This window comes from Falco peregrinus, chromosome 6, assembly GCF_023634155.1.
Source record: "Falco peregrinus isolate bFalPer1 chromosome 6, bFalPer1.pri, whole genome shotgun sequence".
Lineage (NCBI taxonomy): Eukaryota > Metazoa > Chordata > Aves > Falconiformes > Falconidae > Falco > Falco peregrinus.
This window is the reverse complement of record NC_073726.1, coordinates 46,733,912-46,755,344: the sequence shown is the minus strand read 5'-3', so window position 1 is coordinate 46,755,344 and position 21,433 is coordinate 46,733,912. Positions and strand designations below refer to the sequence as shown.

Below are 21,433 nucleotides of genomic sequence, written 5' to 3'. Positions count from 1 at the left end.
CCTGACTGGTTGAAAAACAGCCAAAACCACTTAGTGCTACGCATAAATCCCAGGAAAAAACAAATTTATAAAATAAAGTAGGTCACTGCTATTCCATCAACTTGATGGTGTCTCTTTTAATTTGTTATTGAGCTGAAATGTGTACAAATTATACAGTTTAGTATGATGAATTAGCAAGCTAGTTTGTAGGTAGTAAAACACATGAAGAACTAGTATTGTCAGGAGTATTGTTAGTAATCTTTCTTTTTATAGTCATTATAATAATAGTGAGTTTACACTATGATGCCTTTTTACTGACAGTCTTTAAAGAATAGATCTGAGTGTTGTTTTTATTTCTGGGAACTTTTGAGAATAGATGCAGAGTAATTGTAAACATTGGAGAAAAAGAACAGGAAATCAAAGTCTTTCTGAAACAAGTTTTATGTGCAATTTAGCACACACACACACACAAAAGGAACTGCATAAAAATGGACTTTTTGGCACAATTCAGAGTGGATTATTAGAAATTTATAGGTTTTCTTATGCCTGTTGCTGTAAGGACTAGGAGGAAGAAAAAAAAAATAGACACACCTTTTTCTACCTGTGCTGCTTCATTTAAGGTATTGCTGTAGGTATTATCACTCTATCCACATGGCACTGAGTTACCATATTCTACTCAGAATAAATGTGTCCCGACGAACAGTTGCATTTCTATAACTACCCCATTAAATACATTAATCTCATTTTTGCTAGAATTCGTATGTTCATATGTAGACTCTAACTGCAGGACTGTACGCACAGCACTAGCTACCAGAAGGAATCAAACATAGCATCATGTCATAATCTGCAATGAAATTGAGCAGGTTCCTCCTATTTGCTAAAATGTCTACTAGTAAAAAAACCCCACAAATCTCAAAATATCACTTCTAAAAAGAGATAGTATTTGATTATATGAATGACAGAAGAAAGATTTTGGTGTGTACTTCAAAACACCATCAGCTCTTTTACTAGTCCGCAGCTTAAAAATGTAAAACTACATATTCTTCTTATTAATCAAAATATCATGATACAATTTCTAATCAAGATTAGAAGCGCAACCTAAGAAAATTTACTTTTCTTCTTTGGGAAACAACTGACTAGAATATAGACTTAACCCATTTTGCAGCTAGAAAGATGTGGGGTGTTACGGCAAAAGGTTGAATGTGAGACATGGCAGAGCTTAAGGAATCAGTAACATCAGAAAGGTTGGTTTGGGGAAAAAAAGGCAGGGGAAAAGGAAGTCATGGAACATTCTCACTTTCTTTGCTTTCTGAAAGTGGCTAAATTAATTGCATGCCAGCAATTTTGAAGGTAAACTTAAAATGAGAAATTAATTATGCAAATAAGGATTTCCTTTGGTGTTTTAGCCTTACATGAAAAACGCAGTAGCTGGGATTCTTGATCCAGGTTGACATCTCATTTTATGTATCTACATGGGTAAGAAGTATGTAAGCTCCCAGCATAGCCAGGGATGAGATTGAGAAAGTCGGTGGATCCTAGAGAGTGATGCCCCTTGCTGTATGTTGTGGCTGGTCAGCTGAATCACTCCCTGTACTCCGTTAACTGTGTTGACTAGACTGCTCGTGACTATAACGGGAGACAGCATCCAGTTTGCATTCAGACACCTACATTTAGATGTCGTAATCATGAACTGAATCCTGTTGTGCTATTCCAGGGATGTGTCTTACAGCTGTCTATCGAACTCATGTAAGAGTTCAATGTTTTTGTCATGACAAGACAGGAGAGAAGAATAAATCAGGAAAAAGAAAAGCTTACCTGGGCTGCAAGAATTGCACTAATATCTACAATATCATCAATATCTTTCCTACATGTATACTACTAGATGAAATTGCCCAACAACTATTAGGATCTAAAGGAATTTGCTAGGTTCATGTCCTTTAAGCCAAACTCTCCTCATTCTCAAGACAGAGCTGGCCCATCCAAACAATTACTGGGAATGGTCTCTGGCCCCAGCTAGAACTTGTGCGATGTCTGGGTACTGTCTGGGTGGGTACTATTCAGTACCAGCCAAACTTTACCTAAACCCACAGAACAGTTTAACAGTGCAGATTGCCAAGCACCAATGTTGTCTTATGCCCTGATTTTGTTCAGTTTGCTGCTGTAAATAAAAGATGTTGTTTCTGAGAACTCCATTTCTGTGATCAGTAAATACATGTAGTGACCACTAGAAAGAGTGTGTGTGACTTTCTAGCAATGGTGCAGTGATAACATCAAAACATTACTTTTGGTTATTTTGTTAGTTGAAGTGGCAGAAGTTCGCAATGTATGCAAAGACTAAGTATACTGTATGAACCTTTTCAGCTTCATTGTTCAGTACAGTTATTGTTGTGCATATGTAAGTACACATATTCTAATACAAGTATAACTCATGCTTAAACTACCCACAGAAACACTTTAAAGAAGCCAGGAAAGATGAAAACAAAGGTTCCCTGTGCAACCTTTAGTCTTCTTATGTATTAGCAGCATTGTATTTCACTTTTTATATCATCACCTTCATTTTTAAAAAAAACATCTGCCTGTTTCATTTAGTACTCATCATGAAGTTTGGTCAGTGGAGAAGAAAATCTTCAACATTTTACATTCTCCTTACTCAAAAAGAGTGATCCTACTACCTATTTACTGCAGAGCATTCACATTATTCTTTCAAGATCAAGCTATTCAGCAGCTCCTCAGAATTTTTATGATGCCCATTACCTAAGGAGTTTACAAATACAAACTCATGTATCTCTACAGGGTGAGGCTGTAATGTAATAAACATCCTAATTTGATAAATGGAAGATAAGGCACAAGGAGATAATGCTGAAAATGTCCACAAATTTTGGTCATCCAATTAAGATTTGCTTTGTTCAGAGTACTGAGCATTGTATAAGTATTTTCAAGGCACACTTGCTATTGACTTCAGTAGTTCTATAAGTCAGACCCCTAATGTCTTAAATTCAGCATTCAAAAAAACAAGGACCACTGCTATTGCCTACTTGGATAAAGTTTGGTCTGTCTTAATCAGGATAACAAAAGCTCTGGCAGAGAGAGTGTTACCTGCCACATTCAACTGCCTCAGCTGTCAGTTCTCTTCTTTGATAACTTTTGCTTTAACTAAGAGCTTTGTTAATTATATGACAAAGAAAGCAAAGGTCTCATAGCTATGCCACCTTCACCCCATGATTTTGAGCAATGCAAACCACATCTATATTGGCAATGAAAAAGACTGGGGAAAAAAGTATGTGGTCATGATAACGGTGAAAAAGCAAGCTGCCTTGCATGCTGCACTGCAGCCCTAGAACAGGTTATCCAGACAGGTGGCACCTCCATCCTTGGAGGTTTTCAAGGCCTGGCTGGGAAAAGTCATGCCTGATCTCATGATGACAGTCCTGGTCCAAACAGGAGGATGGACTAGGTGACCTCCAGACATCCCTTCCAACCAACACTCTGATGATCCAATTATAAGTCTGAAACTTTTGACTTCTGAATTGGTAACTGTTAAGTCTAAAGGCTCTTTTAATACAGATTTGTATTATTATTTTAGTTTCATAATGCAGTTAATGAAGGGTACTTACTTCCTTTTAGAAGGACACTTCAATATCCTTGCTAAAATAGGCTATTTTATTAAAAGCTAAGGAACAATATTTAAGTAATTGCCCATATCTGAGATTGCTGTCTTTTTATTGTTGCATATTTCTTCCATAAATTTTAAGACAACCAATACTGAAATCAGTATTTCTTCTGAGGCTTAGTAGTGATGCACAAAATGTGATATTTTATGTATTATTTTCTGGTTTTAACCATATCAAAATTATTGTTGTTTTGAATACTGCTATGCATTGAAAAAAACCCCTCTAATTGTCTATCATGATGATCAATGTCCTGTGTGGTTAGAATTAATCTTAAATCTACTGATACATCTGAGAAATTCAGACTTTCCATTCCTATCGTGTTCTATCCCCTAACTTTATCATATGCTTTTGAACCTTTTCATTAGATGCTTTATTTTTGTTTATTTCAACCAATTTAACTGGCACTAAGAAACGACATGATAGGAAATTACATTGCATAGATCTATACTCATCAACAGTAGGTTGATGATACCAGCTTTGATTTCTCATAGACTTTGAGTAAGCCTTCTGAGAACAGACTTTGAGAAAGAGCATGGGGATACCACAGAGAGAGAATAGGTGGAGAAGTTCAAGTTCCTGGATTGAATCCCAATGGAGAGAGTTTTCTGATTATGATAAATTACTTTTATCTTTTTGCAAGGACATTTATTTTTGTAATCTTAAAAAAAAACCTCAAAACCCAAAACAAAAAAAACCCACAAACAAACAGAAAGAGATCTTGCTTCCTCACCAAATACTGCTTTTCTTATCACCTTATCTTTTTACTTGTAAATAGTATCCTAAACACTAAATCATAAACATATGTCATTTCTACTGATCTTTAGTGATATTACAAGTGCATGTACAGTTCACCCACCTGAGCGGATTACTTCTGAATATCACAGTGATACTGCTGCGTGTGTATGTTGCATGGAAAACATTCACATTTGGAACCACAAATAAATTCAGTTCTGTCATAATCTCAAAGCCACAGATACATATTGCTATTATCACCAGTTTATATACAACCAAAGTGGCATTTAGGCAGCAGATTGCAATTCAGTCAGCTACTTATTTACACACTGGTGCACACCAGCACAGTTGCTTGTGGTACATATATAGAACTCTGTGGAATATCATTTCTCACTTTCAGTATTTAAGAATTACAATTTACAGATGCTTCATCAAGCTCATATATCTATTTTCTGAATCTGACACCAAGGCTGCAGAGCACATTAAGAAAATCAGGAGCACACTAAATACTGTGAATTTTAAGTTGGAAATCAGGTTATTCGGATTTGCATCTCAAGGGATTTCATGTTCAAAACTAAAGTACATTCAGGAGAAAAACAGTTGTTAATAATAGTAATGAAAAGAGCTGTAACAGATAAATTATAACAACAGAGTTACATCTTTAATAGGCATTGCTGTTGCCATGGAACAAGTTTCTAATGTAAAAAATCTACTAGAAATTTGTTCTATAGCTATGGTAACAACTGTATTGTGACACCTGCACTATTATTCTATTCAAGTTCTGTTTTCATTTGATCCAGAGGGATGTTTTTAGCAACACACTCTGCACATGTGTAATATTTGCCAAAAAATGTATTCTCAACTCCCTTTTCCACACACTCAGTTGATTGATAAAACTAACAGTCACAGTTGAGTAATATTTGGAGAGTTCCCTCTCATACAAGAGTGGTTAGCAAAGAAGTCATCTCATTTTCATGGTAAAGATTGCTTTGGACACACCAGAATACATTCAGGAGTGATGATTATCGGTTGTATGGCCAAAGTGATATCATAAAATGAGATGATCAGCAAGAAAAGATGTAAGACAGAAATTTCATATTATTTAAAAACTTAAGTAGCAATATTCAGGAAGGCATTATTTCACACAGCAAACAACGTGGTGCTCTGACTAAGCTCCAGCTCTGTGATGGCAGCATGTTGGCTGCAGATATCTTTGATGAGGCAACGCAATGTTTTCTCACTCTAGTAAATGTTATAGCGAGGTACCATGGACCTGTGTGGGAGACATAACAACACTATTACTAAGCAACTAATAAAGGCTTCTGCTGTCACCAGCAACAACACAGAAAAGGAGCAACGGTGTCCAGGCAGATTATTGTTTCTGCTTCTGTTTCCTCCCAAATCTAAAGAAACCACCAGAAGGTTTGCAAGTTTGGTGCCTGCAGTCTCCAGGCTTTGTGCCCAGGTCCCATTACCAGCTTCTCAAAGACGCACAGTCCCTTACACATCACAGTAAAAGTCTCTGTGGATTATGTGTTTGCTCTTACCAGCTTCCTAACTGCCAATCCAACCCCTTAACATTGCAGTCTGCCCTTGACTGCGTACTGAAGGATTTTACTGCCTCACTATCACTAACTTGGTAGTTTCACTGTCCACATTTTACTCATCGTTTCACAATGACCCATCAGGAACTACAAAAGGTAAGAAAGATTTTTGGGGAAAAACAATTCCGTGAAGTTTTCTGAACGTTGCTTGCCAGCCTCTAATGAAGAAAAAAGGTTTCAGTGAGGAAGGATATTAGTTGGTAATTATTGCTAGTTCTAACTACATTATAATACTGAAATATAGTTCTTGCTCAAAATTTCAGCAATAGCAGTGTAATCTGGTGCAAACAGAGTTAATTTTCACTCTTATAGAAATGTAGTGACTCTCCCATACATTTTCAGAAATTTGTTTTGATACTTGTAGAGTGTATTCTGTATGTGAGAGAGACATAATGTAATTTTTACATAGATCACATAAAGGGTTAATCTTTAACTGCAAAATTCAACCTAGACAAAAATACAGAGCTGCAGCTGCCACCTCCATAATGCTGTTTCCATGAGGATTTCTTTTTGTGCGACTATATAAGGCACGGTTCCTAGATGTCTTAATGACAGACAGCCTCTCATGAACCACCACATTTACAGCACAAGAATCTGCCTTATACCTGCTCATCAAAATAAGAATCCTTCAGAAAACTGAGATGTTAACATGTTTATTGACTAAATATTTCAGGCAGAGAAACAATGCTCAACATCCTCTAGGTGAAACACTGGATTAATTCAACATCCGTGTTCAAGCTAAAATTCTACTAGAATATTTCAACTCTACCAAGCAGCAAAAGGAAAAAAACACTGGTATTTCTTTATAACACAGAAGCAACCTTTCATAAGAAATTCTGAGAAGTGAATGGAAATTCATGTGAAATGTAATTTTGCAGAAAGATCACATATAATTGCATTGAGAAATTCTGTGGTAAGCTCTTCTTGCAGGAGAGAGCTAGTAGTTGAGTGGGCTGTGGCTGTGCTCAGAAAGTATATGTTAATTTGACAATGTAGTACAGCAGGGAAGGGTAACAGAAGAGGAAAATTTGGTGACACTTAACCAAAATCAGTGCAAAGCAATATGAATGTGACAGATGAGCTCCTCAAACCATATGCTTTTTGTTGAAGACTCTAATGAAATCTTGTTAATTGTTCTACTCCTGATATTTCACACACCACATGCAAAGAAGGAATGACAAAGTCCTCCACCAACTGGGAACAAAACTTACTGTCAAAGCAAAAGTGACTGGAAAAATAATGGATGGGTTTTAGAATGCTGTTTCCAAAAAGAGATACTGCTCAACAATTTCAACACTTTTATTTGGAAAGAAGGATTTGTCTAAGTAACAACTAAATTAATTTGCCTAAGTAAAAACAAGCATGAGACAAAAGCAGAAAGTATACAAAATACATGTTCTGGTATTTGCACTGATCATACATTTCTATCTCTTCCTAACATTGTTAAAGTATATATTTCTGGTCTCAGCAGTATTTTTAAGATACTTAAGATGATACAAAGTAGTTTGCCTCTTCTCATTCCACAAGCCCATCTACACTTTCATCTTAGAATTATGTTTCAAAGACAGCAAGAATGGAATAAGTGTTTTTACAAGAAAGAATGCAAAATAAAGCCCCCTCCATCCCAAATGGCCTCATTCAACTTTTACAAAATTGCTTCTTAGGCAGTAGAAACAAAGCTGTAAGGACATCAAATGTATACATATTAAAAAATTCTAGACAATACCTCTAGCTGTAGAATTATAGTCCAGTTCTAGATGTAGATACATGCAGTCATAGACGACTACATCCATAACTGCAGTTTTTCAACTCTATGTGGAACACTTACTGAAATTTTATATAATCACTTATATGCAACTGGTTTTAAAATAATCACTAAAAATCATAGTTTTTTCATAGTCTTTTAGTAAGCTTGCAACTCACTACCTCTTCTTTGTTATAAAACCTCTTCTTTGTTATAAATACTGGGTGGGGAAAATGAAGGAATAAAAAATAGGTTCTCTATATTTATTTTCCCATAATGATTTATTTGGGGGTTGCAAATATAAAAGAAAAACCATATAAATTATTTTGAAAAGTATTTACAGAATATAAATGATCTTAAAAAAAATCTAAATTGTTATGTGCAAAAGAATTTAGCTAAGAATACTGATTTTCTAGGCAGATTGACAATCTCTAAAAGATGTTTACTTTTCACAAATAACTGTAGTTACTTTAAAAATGTCACACACAGGATGCTTAAAAACAGATTTTGTGAAAAGAAGTGAAGAGGTTCGGGTGACTAAACCCAGACATATATGGCCATTTTAGACACAGTAGGGTACCCCAAGGTGACTGCAAGGGCTGACAGATGTGACACACAGCTTATTTGGAACCTGAGTCTTTCTGGAAAAGTATCAAGAGGTCAATAATAGTATCTGGAGTGTCCAAATTGGTCCAGACATCTCTTTTTAGGCATTTGAATTGTTTCTTAGAGGTTCAAATGGTAGAAGACAATGAGCACTGATGGTAATACCCACGTAGACAATGTATCTCAAAGAATCCATTACTGTGGAATAAATAATTGCGTATGTGCATATAACCCACTTCAAATGACTCAGATACACTTACCTTGGATAGGAACTGAAAAATTGTTAGCATTTTAGGTAATGGTTGTTGGATACTTCTACCAAATTAGCCATCAAGTTAAGAAGCTGGATCACCTAAGCGGAACACATCATGAAAGGTTGGCTGACCTCAGATATCCACTCAGGACATTTTGGAAACATATGTTCATTCAGAACATGAAATTAACCTGCTATGAATTAACTATGACTGCTAGGAGAGTCAACATGTAGCTAGGAAGCAGGAAAGCACTTGTTCAAGTTCAGATTTAGTTGTAGGGGGAAAAAAGCATTAGACTACAACAGGTCAGACATGGTAGAGCAGTGAATGAATTCAGAAGACAATTTTCAACTTCCAGAATCCATCACAAATGACACTTTTACTAAGCTCTCTTACTAAATAAATAAAAATAAATGAAAAATAACAAATATTATTACAAAAATGTGTATGAATTATCTACTGGTTGCTGGTCAGAAACTCTCACAAAGACATTTCCTTGATATTTCAACATATAGGTCAGTATTCTTGGTTAGAAACAGAGGGTCTGCCATCCATGTTTCTGAATGACAGAATTTGATACAGAGGCACAGTTTAATCCAATTAAAACCTCACATAACTGGTTGAAAAGTCACACAACTTAAGTGCTGCACATAGAAATTCTGAATTATTTACCTTCTGTTAGGATCATGTGAAAGTTAGAGGACACAGTCTCACTTAGTGAATAGCTGTGGCAACAGAAAACACAACCACCCACCCTACTGCTCTTCAGGCAGAAGGTATCATTCATTGTAAGAACGGCCTTTGTTCTGCTTAAGGCAAATCGGCTGTGCTAGTTTGGGTAGTGTAGTTGAGTTCATCTGGTTTATTTTGCTTGAGATAGATTAGAAATTTCTCACAAAGCCCTTCTGCTGAAGCTAGATCCAGGGGTGGCCACCTATGAAAGAAGTGCAATGACAAGGAGGTGCTGGTAACATCTTTAGTTCTACAGAATTCCGCCATTCACAAAAAAAAAACTTCTCTGCAATGTAAGAGTCAGCTTTCCTCTCTGAAACACATTAGGTGGATCGCCCACTAAGGTACCAAATATCTCTGCTTTTCAAATAGATTACATCTACTGAGAATATTTTCTTAGGTGGAATAATGTGCATGACAACTATAAATATTAGCATGGTCTAATAAAGCAAACTAATTTACCAAGCTAAAAGGATTTAAGGTAGTATAGCTTTCAAAAACATCCGCCAGGCTCACAGACACACATGAATAAAGTAGTTTAAGAGTCTAGAAACCGTAAATATGAAAACACAATGTGCGTCTAAGGGATCAGAAAATACACTAATATTGGTGGGCATTATCTTATTATAGGCCCATAATTGACAGCCCAGATTTGGCTCAGGTAACAGTCTGATCAGAATATCAGGAATAGTAGGTTGTAGAAAAATCTTGATCAGAGAACCCTATCCAGTTGTTGGCATATCTTTAATAAGTACATGAAAGTTCTTTACTGTGTAATTAGATACTTTGGACTTAGCAACTAATTTTCAGAGTTAACTAGTTCTTATCTACAGTGTCAGAGAAAATAAATGCTTCGAGATAGGTTAAAATGAGTTCATCAGGTCCTGAAACCAGAAACATCTGAAGCAAGATAGGCCTACAATGTTATTATTGCTTCATTCTGCTCTAATTTACTTATGTTTCACTCAGCATGGGGAAGACTGACAAACATAAATAATTACGTTTAACTGTGAACTAAGGACTCAGATCAGTTAGATCTGGTCTTCCGATCATATATGTATTTCTACTCTTTAAGCAAGTGTCCTTACATTTCACCCGAGGAACAGGTGAGGAGAAAATGGATCACTGTGATCTTGTATGTAGATATGTAGATGGGCAGAATCTGCATCAACAGGGAAGTCCCATGCAAATACCAGGTGATCTGATACATAAACATACACCTCCTGCAGACAGAGTTGTAAATTCTATCTTGATTCACCTCTGTAAATTCTATCTTGATTCACCTCTCTCATAACTAGGGATTCCCATTTTCAATTGGAAATATCAGATGAAGCTGAGGAAGATGTCACTTGCCATAACGGATTCTCAAGAGAGAGAACTCTGACAAATGGCAGCTAATTGCAACTAGGAAAGCTCAAAAATAACATGGAATGATCCATATTTAGGAACTGTAACATGCAACAGTTTAAAGTCATAACATAACATAAAGCAGGATTGTATAGCTGAGAGGGCAGGGATAGAGGAGAAACAAAAAAATAGTAGATTTCCTAAAAGCTGTGTACAACTGTGACTGCTCTTCAGACAGGATACTATGAAGGAGACACTTGTATGAATGCAGAGAAATAATTAGGGGATCACCATCATCTAAGTTTTTTATTCTTCTTTAGAAGAATATCCTAAAAATCTTTGTAGAATGAACCAACAGTCAGAAGACTTATATTTGAAACGATTTGGTAAGCTCACCTGTCTCCTTCAAAGATCAGGGGAGCTGAGACTGGAAATGACAGAGATGGCAATTTTTTTCAATGGATAGATCACAATCTATTGGACCTCCTTGGATCAATCATTTTATTCCTAATCCAGTGGATCATCAGGACTTTCCTCTACTGGGAGGTCCATAGGAGATACTTGGACTTCCTTTGTAATGAAAACAGCAAACATTGAAGTTCTGTCTGCAGCAATGGATTTGTCTGTTGGCCACGCCAGTGTTTTGTACATGTCAAATACTGCTTATGAAGGTATGCGAGCCACCATTTGCCTTTTAGGTACAACAGTCCCCCATTCTTCTGGCTCTGATTGCTGTGGTCAGTCAGAAGCAGATGGCTCTTCCTATTTACGGTGTGGTTCCCGACTGAAAAGTTTGTATGGGTAAAGTGAAAGAACACACTATATTTCTCTTAGCTGTCTCACTGAAAACTTAGAAATGTTGCTTTTTCATTTCACATGACAACAAACTTTCGAACCTCAGTATTTTTTGTAATAGAGGTATCCCCCAGACAATGATTTCAAACACTTCCTCAGTATTGGATGTCATAGTCAAAAGCTTCACATTTCTCCTTTGAGTTTTTAGGATGTCTCTTTCTTTTGTCTCTGTTTTGGAAAGGGACTCACTGTCAGCAGTTACCTATTAATTTTGGTGAGTGACCTGCTTCAAACTGTCAATTCTGGAATACTTGTTTTCAGTCACTACAGAAAAATGGTCTGAGCTCTTGGACTCAGCTTCCTTGCACACACTCTGTTTCCTGTCTCCACTCTCTCCTTCTCTTTTCCTTTCCCCTCTTACCCCCAAATTAAAGAGGAGTTATTACAAATGACAGAGTGGCTAAGTTCTTCATCAGTCAGACATACAAACACAGTAGGAAAGAACAGACCTACTGTTTTCTTGCCTGCATCGTTCTGTAACCTGGGTGCTAAGTTGTCTCTTACTTCCATAGATTAACACATTGATATTGTGTTTAAACCTCAACACGTCTTTCTGCAGGGTATTTCTAAACTGTGGCCTCCACCCACCCAGTGCTACCCAAACCATTGTCTTGTGTCTATTAAACTTCAGCCCCTCTGCTCTTGAACCCATTTGAGAAGTTTTCTAAAAAAGTCACCTTCTTGGTCCATTGTGCTGAGTGTGTTACATGCTTTGGCTCTCACTGTTACTTTTGAGGTAAATTGTGGCATACAAATTATTTCTTAATAAACATTCAAAGTCATCAAATAATCAATGCCTGTCTTTCAGGTGCTGGCAATGCTCCATTATTACTGTTTTCTTATTTTTATTTCTGCTGAGAAGTCATGTAGCAGAATTTAATTGTTCCAATATTTCATGATTCAAATGAATTGTAAAACAACTGTATATTTCAATTACATTGACAGCTGTAGAAAAATTAACATAGGTATACATTATGTTGCTGAAAAAGGCAATTTCCTGCATTGCCTGAAGCCTGCTGTTGCTGCCACACAAATTGGTGGAGGTTCAGGATCAACATGCTTTAAAGTAACACTGATTCTTCCAGTGTTTTCTTTGATAAAGTTCTGCTCCAGCAAACCGTCTAACCTACCAAACACACTCGAAAGAACTGAGTATGCAGAAGGAGTTCATTAAGTCAATCATAATCAACAAATAATTGCAGAAACAATATTACAATTGTTTTGATTACCCTATTCTTCATTTGGAATAAATTGGAAATTGAATGATCACAGTCTCCTGAGAAATTTACACAAGTCACTTTTACCTTTCTTTAAAAAAAGCAAACAAGCATCACTAGCAGCTCAACATATCAGACAGCACTGTATCAGATACCAGAACAAAACCTGGCAGACATTTTTTCTTTTTTTTTTTTGAAAGCTTTTATTATACAAAATAATGAGAAATGAAAACATTTAAATCACTTTTCTGATTAAAAGTGGGCAAACACTGTATTGCTCTTCTTTTGTAATAACAGGAAAGAAAAGAAAAAAAAAAAAACAGAGAAGGGAAAAGAGAATAAGAGGAAAAGAAAGGAGCCATCCGAAAGACCAGATATTCTAAACCTAGAAAATTCTAATGAGATTCTCAAATTATAAAAAACTTTTTAATGTGAAAAGGGGTTTTATGATTTTTACTAGTTTTCAAAAATCTCATGAAGATACAAAGATGAAATTCCAAGTATTTAGCCAATGCTTGTGTCTTGAAAGCATTTTCATGTAAGCACCTAAAGTAAAGAAGCACAGTCAAAAAAAGTCAAGATGGTCACTCCTGGAAGAGGTTACCTTGAAAATTATAGTATTATAAGCACTTGAGCTTATGTTATTTTTCTGCCTATATGCACCAACCTAAATGAAACAGGGCTGATGAGGGTGGTGGGAATAAGTGACATGCATTAGGTATTTCCAAAAGTGCAAGGAGTGAACTACCCACTGGGATACGTATACTGGCCTCTTGCTAGCCCAGTTAAACAGGTAATGGAATTTTCTTCAAGTCTTTAGATGGAAAACATGGCATTAAGCAATTAAAATCTTCTCTGCTCAGAGAATAAAGGGTGAACCAAAATTTAAAGTAATTGGGAAAGGTACACTACTGGTAAATAATGAATCTGTGGAGAGAAAAGAAGCATATAAACTTTTTTTTAAAGCAACTTCCTTTCTTCCAAATTTCTCTGTGGATATTTATTACAACTTGGACAAACTTTAAGAAATAAAGCCCATCTACAAGTACATGAGGAAATATGCTATGCGTTTCTAAACCAAAATTAACTTGAGAGATATGAAATTGATCAGTGAAGAATGAAAGTAAATTTTAAGTGAAACTTGATTTAAGTTCACCTAACCTTGCAGTCTGGCTGTCAATAAAAAGACTATAAGACTGTAATTTGCAAGTGCCTTCCAAACATCTCTAATCAATCTTAACTTTAATTGTTTTTATCATTTTATAGCAGCCCAAGACATGCAGTAATCACCATAGAGCAGTACAGAAGTCTGAATCAAAGTAACTGCCTGCTTCTTAAAATTGGAATCTTCTACTTCAGCTACAACATACTTTATCCTAAAGCCAAAACAGCAATGTTTTACCACATGAAAAACAAGATTCAGCATAAATCACTGATTTCTAAGTTCTGGTAATTTTTACCAGTTTTTGAAGTCAATTCATTGATAAAGACTATTAAAATAGAAAGACCACTTTGTACAACTTTACTTTGCAATTCTCAGGTGAAGAATTGCAGAGCAATATGATTTTTCTCCCTACATGGCTAACCCTCTAAGAATTCCTGTTGACAGGTAAGAACTCTAAACCTTTTTGTGGTATGAGTTCTCCTTAATTTATCTTAGAATCACATAAACATTTAGCTTGGAAAAGACAACTGAGATCATCAAGTCCAACTGTTAACCCAGGACTCTTCCGCCACCTCCCTCATTACCCTCAGGTGGATCCTATCTGGCCCCATAGACTTGTGTGCGTCTAAGCAGAGCAGCAGGTCACTGACTGTTTCCTCCTGGACTGTGGGGACTTCATTCTGCTCCTTGTCCTCGTCTTCTATCTCAGAGGGCTGGGTACCCAGAGGGGAGCTGGTCTTACTGTTAAAGACTGAGACAAGGAAAGCATTAAGTATCTCAGACTTTTCCTCATCCTTTGTGGCAATGTTCCCTCCAGAATCCAATAAAGGACGGAGATTATCCTTGGCCCTCATTTTCCCTCATTTTGTTTCTAATGTATTTGTAAAACCAATTTTTGTTATCTTTTACAGCTGTAGCCAGATTAAGTTCAAAGCTGGGCTTTTGCCTCTCTGATCTTACACCCTGCATAACCTCACAACTTCCTTACAGTCCTCCAGAGTTGCCTGCCCCTTCTTCCAAAGGTCATAAACTCTCCTTTTTCAACCTGACTTCCAGCCAAAGCTCTCTGTTCATCCAGGCCAGTCTTCTTCCCTGCTGGTTTGTCTTTCAGCACATGGGCATGGCCTGCCTTGGAACCTTTAAGACTTCCTTCTTGAAGAATGCTCAGCCTTCCTGGACCCCTTGGCCCTTCAGGACTGTCTCCCAAGGTAGTCTGTTGACCAGGCACTTAAACAGGCCAAAGCTGGCCCTCTGGAAGCCAGAGTAATGGGGTTGGTCTCATTAAAGCTGATCCCCTTCCTTACTTTTTCAAGAATCAAAAAATCTATCATCTCATGATCACTATATGGCCATGGCATCCTCTGACCACCACATCTCCCACCGGTCCTACCCTGTTTGTAAACAGCAGGTCCAGCAGGGCATCTTCCCTGGTTGGCTCACTCACCAGCTGTGTCAGGATCTTGACAGAGAGACTAACTCAGAGCAAGTAAATATATTTCATCTTCATTATGGGTTTGGAAATATCACTGCATAACAAGATGTGACACATGAATAGTGAGGAGGTGATTTTGCCCCTCTACTCCACTCTGTTGAGACCCCACCTGGAGTACTACCTCCAGCTCTGGAGCCCTCAGCACAGGAAGGACAGGGACCTGTTGGAGTGGGTCCAGAGGAGGGCCACGAAAATAATCAGAGAGCTGGAACTCTTATATGGACAGGCTGAGAGAGCTGGGGTTGATAGTGTGGAGAACAGCAGGCTCCAGGGAGACCTTATAGTGGCTTTTCAATACTTAAAGGGGCTTATAAGAAAGAGACAGACTTTTTAGTAGGGCCTGTTGCAATAGAACAAGGGGTAGTGGTTTGAAATGAAAAGAAGGTAGATTCAGACTAGATATAAGGAATAATTTTTTTATGATGAGGGCAGTGAAACACTGAGAGAGATTGCAGATGCCACATCCCTGGATATGTGCAAGGTCAGGCTGGATGAGGCTTTGAGCAATCTGATCTAGTTGAAGATGTCCTTGCTCATTGCAGTGGTGTTGGACTAAGTGACCTTTAAAAATCCCTTCTAACCCAAACCATTCTATGATTCTATGAATTTTAAACGTAGGCATCAGACAAAGGCTCTCAGTTGGTTAAAGTGCACTAGAGTTTAAGGCAGTGATAGCCTGTCTTCTCCTGAAGCTACCATGTATGGCACAATGTCTTTAAAAAGATCACACACACAGCAGCTGGTAACTCAAAATCATAAACTTAAGGTCAGAAAGTGCCATTTGTACCTGTCCTGCTGTTGTGATTTAACCCCAGCCGGCAACCAAGAACCACGCAGCCGCTCGCTCACTCCCCCTCACCCAGAGGGATGGGGAGGAGAATCAGAAAGGAATGTAAAACTCAGGGGTTGAGATAAGAACAATTCAGTAGGTAAAGCAACAGCCACACACACAAGCAAAGCAAAACGGAATTCATTCACCACTTCCCACAGGCAGGCAGGTGCTCAGCCATCCCCAGGGAAGCAGGGCTCCATCATGCGTTAACAGTTAGTCAGGAAGGCAAATGCCATAATGCCAGATGTCCCCCCCTTCCTTCTTCCTCCCCCAGTTTATATACTCAGCATGATGTCCCATGGTGTGGAATACCTCTTTGGCTAGTTCGGGTCACCTGTCCTGGCTGTGTCCCCTCCCAATTTCCCGTGCCTCTCCAGCCCTTTCACTGGCAGCACCCAAGAAACCGAAAAGTCCTTGATTTAGTATACACATCACCCAGCAACAACTAAAAACATCAATATCCTATCAACATTGTTCTCACACCAAATTCAAAACACAGCACTGCACGAGCTATTAAGAAAATTAACCCTATCCCAGTTGAAACAAGGACACCGGCGTATAAGAGCATAGAATAAGGAGGCTCATGTCCCTGAACAATTTGCACACCCAGTAGCAGACACAAAGGAGTTAAAAAAGATTAACTCAGTCCTTAGACATTGTACAGATCAGCTAGTGTCCCCACTCCAAGGGTAATACATATGAAAATCAGTTTTTTGTTTTAAACTTGGGATCATTCTTTCACATATTAATGTTTATTGAAATATTTTTAAAAGGCAAAGCCCTTATGATCTCAATTTTTATTTCACATTGCATTCCTAATGGAATGTACAAAAAAGCTACATGATGATTTTTGGGAAAAAAATAAAGAAAAAAGAGAGCATTTTAAAGAAGAGCTAAAATTCCTGAGAAATAAAAAATATTCAAGAATAGTGCATGTTACGAGAATAGCACTGCTCAGCAAGTGCCTTCAGTCTTCTTGCTACACCTGTATCTCCCTGTCAGGAAGCTCAGTTGATCAAGATATTGAAATTAGATTTCTCTGTCTTTCATTTCTGCCATGTTCCTCTCCCATATTATCACAGCCACAGCAAATCTAAGTTACTGCTCAGGTGCAAGCTGAAGTTTTCAAATACTCGTTGATTGGACGCTGCTCAGCTGGCTCTCTCTGTATAGATTAAGTGAATTGTATGGAGTTATTATTTTTACTGTGTTCCTTGCCAGAGGTCAATCAAGTTTAGATGAAACTTTTCTCACACAAATAACAATGACGTTATTTTTTGTATTACATTTGATTTTTCTGCTTTCATCAGACCTACAGATTTATCATAGACGGTTTCTGGACTAAGTCGTAATAATGTTGTATCACAATCACGACAATCATGGGAAAACGTATGAAAAAAATCAATGACAAGTCTACAGTAGCTAAAGTACCTTTCAAAAACTATATATTGGCTCAATTAAAAATGAAAGAATAACCCAAAATACTTTTTAGTTATTCTATGATAGGTAGTTTCTCTTTGTTATCATAGACAACAGATGTCTTTCTGTATTAAAGCTTCATTTACCTCAAACGTTTAGCTATGTCAACAGTGAGTTTTCTTAACATTTTCCATATTCGTTCAGCAATCCTTTCAGGTATGTCACGTGGGAAGCCCAGACATGCTGTTCTGAGTTGTAAACCAGGCTATAAAGACAGTGAAGCCAAGATAACCTTCAGTCATGAAGACAAAATTTTTCCAAAGCTATGAGAAATACCTTCTCAGTCCTTATATGCTTATTCCTTTGCTGTGCAACCTTATATATGGTCTGTGTTTCGACTCCTGAACAAATATTACTGTATTCATGGGCCTCAGCTCAAAATCTTCAGTCCCAAGTCTTCTCCTTTGGTCACTGTAAGTCTCCAAACCCATATGAAAACAAACAAAGAAACAACATCCCAAACCCAAAGAAACAGTACACAGCTCAGGTAGTAAAAAGCTAGAAGCCAAGCTTCCAGCATGACTGGAAGCAGATACCGATACCATAGCTGATCTCTGGACCAACACAAGGAGAAGTCACCACTTTGGGCCCTTGAAGAAAGATCTTTAAGAATTCCAATAATATCTGAAAAACTAAATGCAAAGGAGGCAAAGCTCAACCAAACAACAGTCTGAAAAGACAGAAGGAATCGAAGTAAAGGAACAGAATACCAAAGGCATTTTTGACCTGTTTCTTGAACCCATAACTTTCTTGTGAGAGGTGGCCTATGCTGGACAAAACCTCACATTCTCCATTACTCCATAGACTTATTTTCTGGCACCACAAACATTGTAAATTCGAAGATAATAATGTGTATGCTTACAGAACCTACTTTTCCTTATGCTAACTTTACAGAGAGAACTCCAATCTAAAAATGTAAAGTTTCATCTTACATCCTCATGAGGCTATAAAAGTATTTATGGAGGTTACACCAAAGAAACAGATGGGGATGGAGGGAAAAAAGGAAAACAGTTTAATCAGGTAAAGGAGTCATTGGGTAGTATCACTCTAAAGATTATTACAAAACCTAAGGATGAATTTTAGCCTTTTCACAACACCTTTCAGCCTTTTGACAAAAAGGTTATTTGATGAGCTACAAAATTGCACACCCTATCTGCTGCATTCTTTAGAAAGTGGAAATGCTGACAAGAAAAGTTTGGAAGTGTTATGCCTGAGATTGTTATTCTGATTTTTGTACAACTTCAAAGACTGTTAATACAATTAGGCTCCCACATATTCTTAAAAGAAACTGGTGAACTAGGTAGACTTCTTTCTTAATTTCATGTATAAACACTATGATTGATTTGAAAGCATCAGCCATAAATGGGTGCTAGATGTTGCTATCATCCCTTGCACACCCTCTATGGGACTAAACAATACTAACACAAAGATATCTTGTAGAGCTTTTACTGTAGAATTTCCAACAGTATCAAGAGCACTTAATCGACAGCTGGGATCTCTGAGCCACCAACAATAATTTTTTAGATGTAGTTTATCTTCTCTCACATTCCACTCCAATGACACATCTGGCACAAAAGGCACCACTCTCTAGAGTGGCCTTCAAGTCACTGTTTCTAATAATCCTGCCTCCAGCTTGAAGTTTTCTATCTTCTTACAAAAAAAAAAATCCCTTCTCACAAATTCAGTGGGCATACTGCAAATCTGTAACACCAGTAAGTACATTGTAAATTTTTCTTTCACAGATCTGCCATCATGTCAAATTGCCACTACCCTAGTTTAAGAGTAGTTTTCAAAGTGACAACTGCTTTTGCTTGAGAATTTGGGAAGGCAAAGGTGCTTTCTTGGAAGATATCTGCACGTGACACAGACTAGCTGAGTAATAGTGATGATTCAACTACATTCACCAATATGAAGCCATTTTGTGTTGGAATAAAAATGTAGTTCAATTGATTTATTTTTTTCACAGTAGAATGTTCAAAACCTATGAAATCAACACCTTAATAAAGATTTTACATGTTTAGCAAGAAACTTGAATTTTACATATGCCACTGGAGAGGAACTTCTTGAAAGAGAGCAGTTATTTATTAGAATTTTATACAGTCAAGAATTATGTAAATCAAGACATTAAGATGTCGGCAATTTATTTCTGAAGAAAACATTTTTTGAAGAATGAAGGGAGAAAAATTGAACATAATTTAAGCTTCTAGCCCTGGTATCAAATTAAGGCTGAGTCATAAAATCACTTTAAAGACAGCTGTAATGGTATAAAATGCTACTGTGTGCCAGCTGTTCACTGAAAGTATTCTACTAAGAGATTGGCCCTTTCACACATAAATTGTGGTATCCAGTGAAAAATCTGAACTACCTGAAGCAGTAATTTCCCTTCCACTGAGGGGAAATAAGTTTACACTGCTCCTTTTAGAAACAAAAGAGGATACATAGACCTTGTTTATGACACATAGACAATGTTTTCATTACCTAGTTTAATGGCAAATTTGCTTCTTGTCTGAAAGACTCTCTGGATGATGGAAAAAGTGTAAGAGATGAAAACTAATTTAATGAAAATATGGGTATGTATTGAAATTCTGTAAAATACCCCTCTGCCTTAAGTATTAATATAAGCAACACTAGCCAAAAACTCTGCAGACATCAATACTTCAACACGGTCTTGTTTAATGGCTGCATACCTGCATGCCTACAGAAAATCCACAAAAATCACTTTTTGTAACTTAAATATCTGTGTTTGCATCAAGTTCTCTCAGTAGTATTTAACATTGCAGCTGAACCATAAGGGGAGAAAAGGAACAGGTGATATGAAAAGTCAACAGAAAGGAGTAAAACCAAAGCTACTTAAAGGGACAAGATGTGACCAAACTGCATTCACAATAACTACAGTGCACTGTACAGACCAAGGTAGTTTAAAAAAACCCACCCACATAGTTACAGGAATCTGGCAGTATCATTGCAGCGCACAGAACAGGCTGTGAAACTTGCTCCAAACCCCAGAGTAAATTAGCCTATGCTGTGCTGTATTTTAATACCAGTTCTCAAGCTAGGCAAGGTGGCACAATTGCAATTTTTGTAGGAATATTTTCTACAATTTAAGTAAAATACTGGGGCTTCCAAGAAGGACTAAGGGAGTTAATTTTTGTCTCAATTTGCCTGGCTTGCTCAGATATCTTTAAAAATACCAACCTTTGATATTTTTACTTCAAACATGCGTGAGAATAATGTTATAAATTATTAAAAGCAACCTATTTCTCTTAATGGAAGACTGTCTAACTAAAGCAAACCAGAATGCAGAATAAAACACTGTAGTCTGGAAGTAAAAATTTCGTATTATGACTTAAGAGTTACTCCTAACCTTTTCAGCAGTTTACCAGGTGACTTTGGAAAATCAGTTTAGTATTAGTTTACCTGAATTTCCTTCTCTGTAGTAACACCAATCCTTGTAAAGGGCTTTAAGACTACTAATGAAAACAGCAGTATATGAGAGCTAAGTGTTATCAGCATCCTTTAAGATGCTTATCAGACTTCACCATAAATCCTGATTTTTTCAGAAGTCCTTTAAAAATGCTTATACTGTGCTTTTATACTTTGCTAATGTTTGTAGGAATCTTTTTTAACATGAAAGAAACTGAATATATGAGAAAATAAATTTAACTACAGAATATACAAAGTGTTATTATATATATATATAGTAAATTGAAAAATTAGAGAATGT

At 37.0% G+C, this 21,433-nt stretch overlaps 1 protein-coding gene across 4 annotated transcripts in view; it reads right to left on the bottom strand.

The window, feature by feature from the left end:
• The window catches only part of ANKS1B (ankyrin repeat and sterile alpha motif domain containing 1B), a 442,036-nt gene that overhangs the window by 225,502 nt on the left and 195,101 nt on the right, over nt 1-21,433 (bottom strand). The gene's annotated exons all lie outside the window — the stretch shown is intronic.